Source organism: Gadus macrocephalus, chromosome 11 (genome assembly GCF_031168955.1).
Source record: "Gadus macrocephalus chromosome 11, ASM3116895v1".
In the NCBI taxonomy this organism is placed as follows: Eukaryota; Metazoa; Chordata; class Actinopteri; order Gadiformes; family Gadidae; genus Gadus; species Gadus macrocephalus.
Window position 1 is genome coordinate 17,421,834 of NC_082392.1, and position 7,500 is coordinate 17,429,333.

At 46.4% G+C, this 7,500-nt stretch overlaps 1 protein-coding gene and 1 long non-coding RNA gene across 2 annotated transcripts in view; both read right to left on the reverse strand.

The window, feature by feature from the left end:
* The window catches only part of LOC132467918 (uncharacterized), a 185,981-nt gene that overhangs the window by 139,108 nt on the left and 39,373 nt on the right, over nt 1–7,500 (reverse strand). The window lies entirely within an intron of this gene.
* The window catches only part of adgrb1a (adhesion G protein-coupled receptor B1a), a 78,667-nt gene that overhangs the window by 38,743 nt on the left and 32,424 nt on the right, over nt 1–7,500 (reverse strand). The gene's annotated exons all lie outside the window — the stretch shown is intronic.

A 7,500-nucleotide genomic window follows, 5' to 3' on the forward strand; every position in this document is an offset into this window, starting at 1 on the left:
CAGATCAAAAGTCTGTCTGGTACCCACGTCGGGACTCCAACCCAACCTAAAGGAATTTGGTACCCATGTCAGGACTCCAACACGACCTAAAGGAACTTGGTCTTTTCTCTGGGACTCCAACCTGGATTCTAGTCAACTTCTATTCTAGGACTCTAACCCTGATTCTAGGACTCTAACCCAGACACACGTCGGGACTCAAACCACTAACCAAAGGAATTATTCTGGGATTCCAACCCAGACAGACGTCGGGACTCTAACCCAGACAGCACTTGGGTCTCAAACCCTTATCCTTTCTCTCTGGTATCAGATCATTCATCTTTCTGGTAAAAATAGAAAATAAAGGGAAAGTTAAAAAGGCATTTTAGCAATAAATTAGAAAATAAACGCAAAAAAATAGCATTTCAGACGTGCAATGTATTACATTTTTTAAGTTGCAATTAGGTGGTACATATAGTATAAATACTGTCGCCATATTGTAATACACTGTGAATATATCATATAAATATTGCATTGACACAATCGTATCAGAATTGGATACAATTCATATTTGTCTATACAATGAGCTCCAATGGGCTAAAGTCATAATCCCAGCTTCCCAGAGTCATACTGTACACCTATAGTCGATGGTGCAACATTGTTCTGACAATACACCAATGTTACCTATTTTGGTAAATTACAGTACAGTAATTGCACTGATAAGTAAAATGAAAAACACTACAGCAAGAAAATGTTTAGACTGTCTTTCGGCTGTTTGCATTAATGAAATCGGTGCAAGTACAAAAAGGTAAAAAAGCAAATATATATATTTTTTGCTGTAATACAGTAAAATGTTCAGCTAAACTGACTGCATAAAAAGCTTTTCGTAGGCCAACAAAAAATAAGAATATAAATAAGTTGAAACAGGTCTACATGTAAATCTGTATATATCCCACCTCCAATCCTGATCAGGCCAAAGGACCATATATACAACACATTAGAGCTCACGAGTCCACTTTTTATGCCCTTACACATGATTGAAGTGTTTTGCCAGTTGAGTTTGAACAGGTGAGAAGTGAGTTAGATTTATTTGCAATTAGTTGTTGCGTTTTGAAGGGCCAGTGTGATCCAGGTGAACCAAGTGCTAAATTATGAGATTTGTGCTCAGAGTTTAGCAAAAATGTGAAAACAGTGGAATTGTGCTTTAGCACTCTGGAATCTTGTTGTTGACACATGAGCTTCAAGTTTCCAGAATTGTGTGCATAGTTCCATTTTTTGTGTGCATACAATCGAGAAAAACTGTAATCTGCTGAAACGCACGCACGCACGCACGCACGCACGCACGCACGCACGCACGCACGCACGCACGCACGCACGCACGCACGCACGCACGCACGCACGCACGCACGCACGCACACACGCACGCACACACACACACACACACACGTTGTAATTGCTCACAAATCAATTTTCTGTGGACGAGGGGGCGGGGGAAGCGGGGGGAGGCTGTGCTCAAACCAAAGAGCGAAGTGAAGGGAAAGTGTTGAGGGCACAGAACACGCACGCAAACACATATACACACACACACACACACACTCACTCCAGCCCAGTGAACCAGCAGTAATGTCTATGGGTATCATGCTGACATAGACCACAGACAGACAGAGAGAGAGAGAGAGAGAGAGACAGGCAGAGAGATTGAGGGAGACAGGGAGAGTCTGAGAGAGACAGGTCACGGCAAGCAACAGTTGTGAATGATTCCCTTCCCGATGCACAATGGCACCAGCCATCCCAGTCAATATCTGCCAAGCTCTCTGCTCACTCAGGGCAGTTCAACTGTTTATCGTTGGATGTGGAATTGCAAATTAGCCTTTGTATTTAGTGTGTATGTTAGACCACACCGATCCTGGAAAACATAGGCAGCCTTTGATCTGAGTATTCATAAGTAACAAGAAAGAAATCCTCAGTCAGTCGATAAATCAATGATACATTCACAAACAAAGCTGCAAACGTTCTCTGTTGGCACAGAGAACGCTAGGGGCCACCAGCATTCTGGTGTCACCACTGTGCACTCTTAGTGGTGTTTAAGGCTAAAGGTTTCATTATGAGAACAGGCGAGCAACAGCCGGATCCCCTTGAGCTCCCGACTCAGGAAAATTACAGCTTTATTGTGAAAAAAAAGGCTTTATGAATACAGAGCAGGCAAACAGAGAGAAAGAGGGAAACAGAGAGAGAGGGTGAGAGGGAGAGAGGGAAACAGAGAGAGAGGGAGAGAGGGAAACAGAGCGAGAGGAATTGAGAGGGTTCTGGACGGGGGTAGTATTACAATGTATTCTATGTGTGTCTCCCCGAAGACTTTCATTATATTTTCAATAATCAGAAGGTCTCGTCCCTCTGTCCACCGCAGAACCCAAACCACCCCACCGCTACGCAGGAAATCCCCGGTCGACCTTGGTTTGACTTCTAAAACGCTCACACACACACAGACACACTCGCACGCACAGAAACACAAACATCGATCCGTGCACGCAGATACACACACCAAAGCATCGTCACACTTCTGCTGTTTCTCTTTGTGCTGCATTGCCTGGCCATTTAAAGTACATTGTAAATATATATTTGCTTTCGCTATTTATCGCCGTGGGCCGAGCAATTCTGTCCACATGTTATGAGCGTGTTTATGTGTGTCTGTGTGCCTTTGTGGCGCCCATCTTGCAGTTTTCCACAGTGAACTTATACCTAAAGTCACCTTGGCTTCTATTTAGGAGTGGTTTGATGACTGGAAAGCCATCTCCTGTTCCAGATCTGGTTTCTGTTCCACTTCTAAATAGTCAATACTGGGCATCGTCCCCAAAGCCCTCCAAACCCTCACAAATCAATGAAGGTGTGGTAACTTTATCTCAGAAAGAGCTTTGCGTATGTCTATGTGTGCTAATAGCTTCTCTCACTCTCTCTCTCTCTCTCTCTCTCTCTCTCTCTCTCTCTCTCTCTCTCTCTCTCTCTCTCTCTCTCTCTCTCTCTCTTTCTGTCTCTTGCTCTCTCTCGCTCTTTCTATGTCACTCTCTCTCTTCTCTGTCTCCTGCTTGCTCTCCCTCCCATTCTCTTTCCTCAAAATATATATTTTTGGTGTGTGTGTGTAGTGTGTGCACGTCGTGTGTAGTGTATGTAATGTGTTCATGTGTTTGTGTGTGTTTGTGTATATGTGTTTGTGAATCATACAGATGGTAGAAGGGAGGGGTCGGGGTACATGAATAGAAAGATCTGTTTGGTGATTGGGTGGGGGGTAGAGTCTTGATCTCGCAAAGATGACGTCAAACATGATAAATAAAAAAACAACATGAGATACAGACTAAATATAACTTCATGAAAATACTAAATATTCAAATTTTGTGTGGACAAAATGTATAGCTGGGTCGCTGAGTATTTGCAGAGTTTGACGGAGAGCGAGAGAGAGAGAGCATTTTCAGAGAGCAAGAGAGCAGCAGTAGAAAGAGAGAGATCAGCAGTAGCAGAGAGTGAGAGAGAACAGCAGTAGACAGAGAGAGCAACAGTAGCAGTGAGAGAGAGCAACAGTAGCAGAGAGGTAAAGAGAGTAGCAGAGAGAGAGAGCAGCACTCGCAGAGAGAGAGTGCAGCAAAAGAGAGAGAGCAGCAGTAGCAAAGAGAGAGCAGCAGTAGTAGATAGAGAGAGAGATCAGCTCTAGCAAAGAGAGAGACAGAGCAGTAGTAGAGAAAGTGAGCGCAGCAGAGAGAGAGAGAGAGAGAGCAACAGTAGTACAGAGAGAGAGAGCAGCGGTAGCAGAGAGAGAACATCATAGGAGAGAGAGAGCAGAGGTAGTAGTGAGAGACAGAGCAGCAGTTGAGAGAGAGAGCAGCATTAGAGAGACAGAGCAGCCTTAGAAGAGAAAGAGAGCAGCAGTAGCAAAGAGAGAGAGACAATGAGACAGAGCAGCAGTTGAGAGAGAGAGAGAGTATTAGAGATAGAGTGAGCAGTAATACAGAGAGAGAGCAGCAGTATTAGAGAGAGAGTGAGCAGCAATACAGAGAGAGAGCAGCAGTAATATATAGAAAGGGAGAGCATTAGTCGTAGAGACAGCAAGAGAGAGCAGCAGTATGGAGAGAGGGAGAGAGAGAACAGCATTAGTCGAGAGAGAGTAAGCAGCAGTAGTAGTAATAGTAGTAGAGAGAGAGAGCGGGCAGCATTAGCAGAGAGAGAGTGAGCGAGAGAGATCAGCAGTAGCACAGAGAGAGAGAGCAGGAGCACACGGCTCCTCCATCATGTGGCTGGTGCTGACACCCAGAGGACAGAAGCAGTCAACTGCAGGCGCTAGATAACCAGGGGAGCCAGCCAGGAACGGAGCGGGGGAGATGAAGGGTTACTGCAATGACAGCAGGAGGACGGGTAAAAAAATGCAAGCACAGATAAGCAGTTGTGCCGAAATGAAAAGAGGGGAAGAGATGGCGGTCTTCTTGGAAATTAAATAGAATATGATAGGATTCCATGTTGACGCAAGTTTTCGCCAGCACACCGTAAAAGGGGGACTGTCTCATTCTCGTTTTTTTTAGCATATCTCTTGTCCTTAATTGTGAAAGATAATAGCTGGTCGAGTTTCTTTATTGAATAAAAAATGTGTTGAGTGGAAATAAAAGGCGATATGAGATTCAATTCTGGTCTCGTGCCGTCTGTGGTTGCTCCTCGTTTGCGTATTTTTTTTGCCTTTCTTTACTCCTTTGTTGTCTTGCACTTCCTTGAATTGCACCCAGGGGAGAGAATGTTAAGAGGGTGGGGATAAGGCACCTGAGAAAACAAACGGCATTAATCCACTCCCCACAGTCCTTAATCTGCTCTGACTAAATATTTGAACACGGTTGCCCTCATACTGTCCCATCGTATTGATCCATCACCTCTCTCTCTCTCTCTCTCTCCTCTCTCTCTCTCTCTCTCTCTCTCTCTCTCTCTCTCTCTCTCTCTCTCTCCCTCTCCCTCTCTCTCTCCCTCTCCCTCTCCCTCTCTCTCTCTCTCTCTCTCTCTCTCTCTCTCTCTCTCCCTCTCTCTCTCTCTCTCTCTCTCTCTCTCTCTCTCTCTCTCTCCTCTCCCTCTCTCTCTCCTCTCCCTCTCCCTCTCCCTCTCTCTCTCTCTCTCTCTCTCTCTCTCTCTCTCTCTCTCTCTCTCCCTCTCTCTCTCTCTCTCTCTCTCTCTCTACACACATGTCCTCCCCCCTCCTGTGGGGAGGCTTAGCTGTGGTGGTCCAGCTGGTTCCCACCTCATCAACGACTCACCAGGTGCTCTGCTCCTTTGACCCTGCGCTGCATCAGGGACGCTCCGTCAACTATCCTCCACCCTCATGCACGTAAGCACTTCCTGTCGTCGGCAAACCCCTCCTTCAATTATGTTGGCGGGGTCTTTCGGTTTTTGTTTGTGTCAAAGCGACTCGTGTAGATATTGTCTATGGCGCGTGTCACGTGACATTGTTGCGGGTCAGGGCCACCAACACCAACGCTTTTAACCGATCAGATGAGTGAGTTTTGCAGTGGGTCGCATCTTTGAAATGGTCTGGTACCCCTGTTAGCCGCTTTTCCCAGACCAATTGTCTGACAACACACCGCCACGCGCCGGTTTCACACGCAGGTCAACCAACCAGAGATTTCAATTCCGAAGATGGATGCCCTCTGGCAGGAGTTGCTGAGAGGAAGGGCTTCAGAGGTTCCTGGTACTGCCCAGTCCCGCTGATGGTGATTTTTTGCCCTCACTTTTTCTCTCCCCGACCCTTCACCTGAACAAAACGTTTTCCCTCCTTTAGAACACCCTCGTAAGAGCTAAAAGCTGAAGCTTAGTTTGAGGAAAGTCACACACAGGTCCTGGTGTGAACCGCGCTGATATCGGCGCCGTTCACACGCGGGGCAAAATCATCTGCGCATAAACAATATGGGCTTGTTTCATTGGTGTCTCATTCCCATGGGGGTCGCTCCGAGAAGGGCAGACGTCTTCAACTGTGTCTGGTCTGTCCAGCATGAGAAGGCTTTATTGTTATCGACGATGCTGCTGTTGGTGTTGTTGCTGTTTTGTTTTAGAGAGCAACAATCTGGAGGAGAGGATGGATGGGGCTGGTCTGAGCTGACTCTAACACGAAGAGATGCCATTAGCCTAGCAATAGATGGAGGGATGTTAAGGAGACGGGGGGGTGGTTGATTGCTTAGTGTTTCTTTACAGACCGGGGGTCCGCAGTGTGTTGTTGGGCTTCAGGAGACTGAATTGTTCCTATGGTAACAGCAAAGGGTCTCTCTTAACTTCAGAGGCTTAAGCCGGGGACACACACTACCAACCACCCACCCTCTCCCTCCCTCTCTGTCCACCTAAACAATTACACGCTGCACCGAAACAGCTCATTTACATCGCTACATAGCAATCTGGACCGGAGCATATGCAACAGAGCCCATATGCTACCGGTCCACACTCACACACACTCACACACACTCACTCATTCGGGCATCTACTCCGTAACAAACATGCGTAAACACACAGATCGGCCTTACAGAGCCGATCTGTGGTGTCCCACACGCACACACACATAATTGAGCGTGCACACGCACACACATTCACGCACATAAAACACACACACACACACACACACATACATGCACACACTTTACAGCACTCTTCGTACATCAGAAGCCCTTGTCTCTCCACAGAGCGTGGGATGGTGACTGCATTGTGACTCAGAGAGAGAGAGAGCGGGAGAGACGGAGAGTGAGAGAGAGAAGTAATCAACTGAGAGTGGGGAAGAGAAAGAAAGAATAAGTCAAACTGAGAACAGGGAGAGAAAAATAGATGGAATAACGGGTGGGAGTGTACATTGGTTCAGATCTTCCTCTCTACAGCCCGCTAGGCCATAACTCAGGGCACTGCGGGGGGTGTGGGAAGGCCATATAGAAAGAAGGACGTGTAAAGTCCTCTTACACGTGTTCAGCATCACCACACAAAATATGAGATCATATTCAATAGGAATAGCTTTCCTTGAACCAATGTCATGGAGGAGTCCACTCGGGACTTGTATCTGAATAAATTACATATACTAATATTGTATTACAGGTGTCTGTACTGTAAACCAATTCCAACCCTCTATTATAGAACAAGAATTGGAAAACAAGGTACTAATCCATACAAACTGTGAATCATAGTCACACGCATGCACATACACGCACACGCACAAGCAGACATGAACACACAAACGTAAACACACACCTACACATACATACATGCACACACACACATGCACGCAAACAAACCCACACTCACATACATACACCGAAAGCACACACAAGCACCCACATACACACACACACACACACACACACACACACACACACACACACACACACAGACACACACACACACACACACACACACACACACACACACACACCACACGCGCACGCACACACACACACACACACACACACACACACACACACACACACACACACACACACACACACACACACACAGTATCTGCCTATTTTCTGA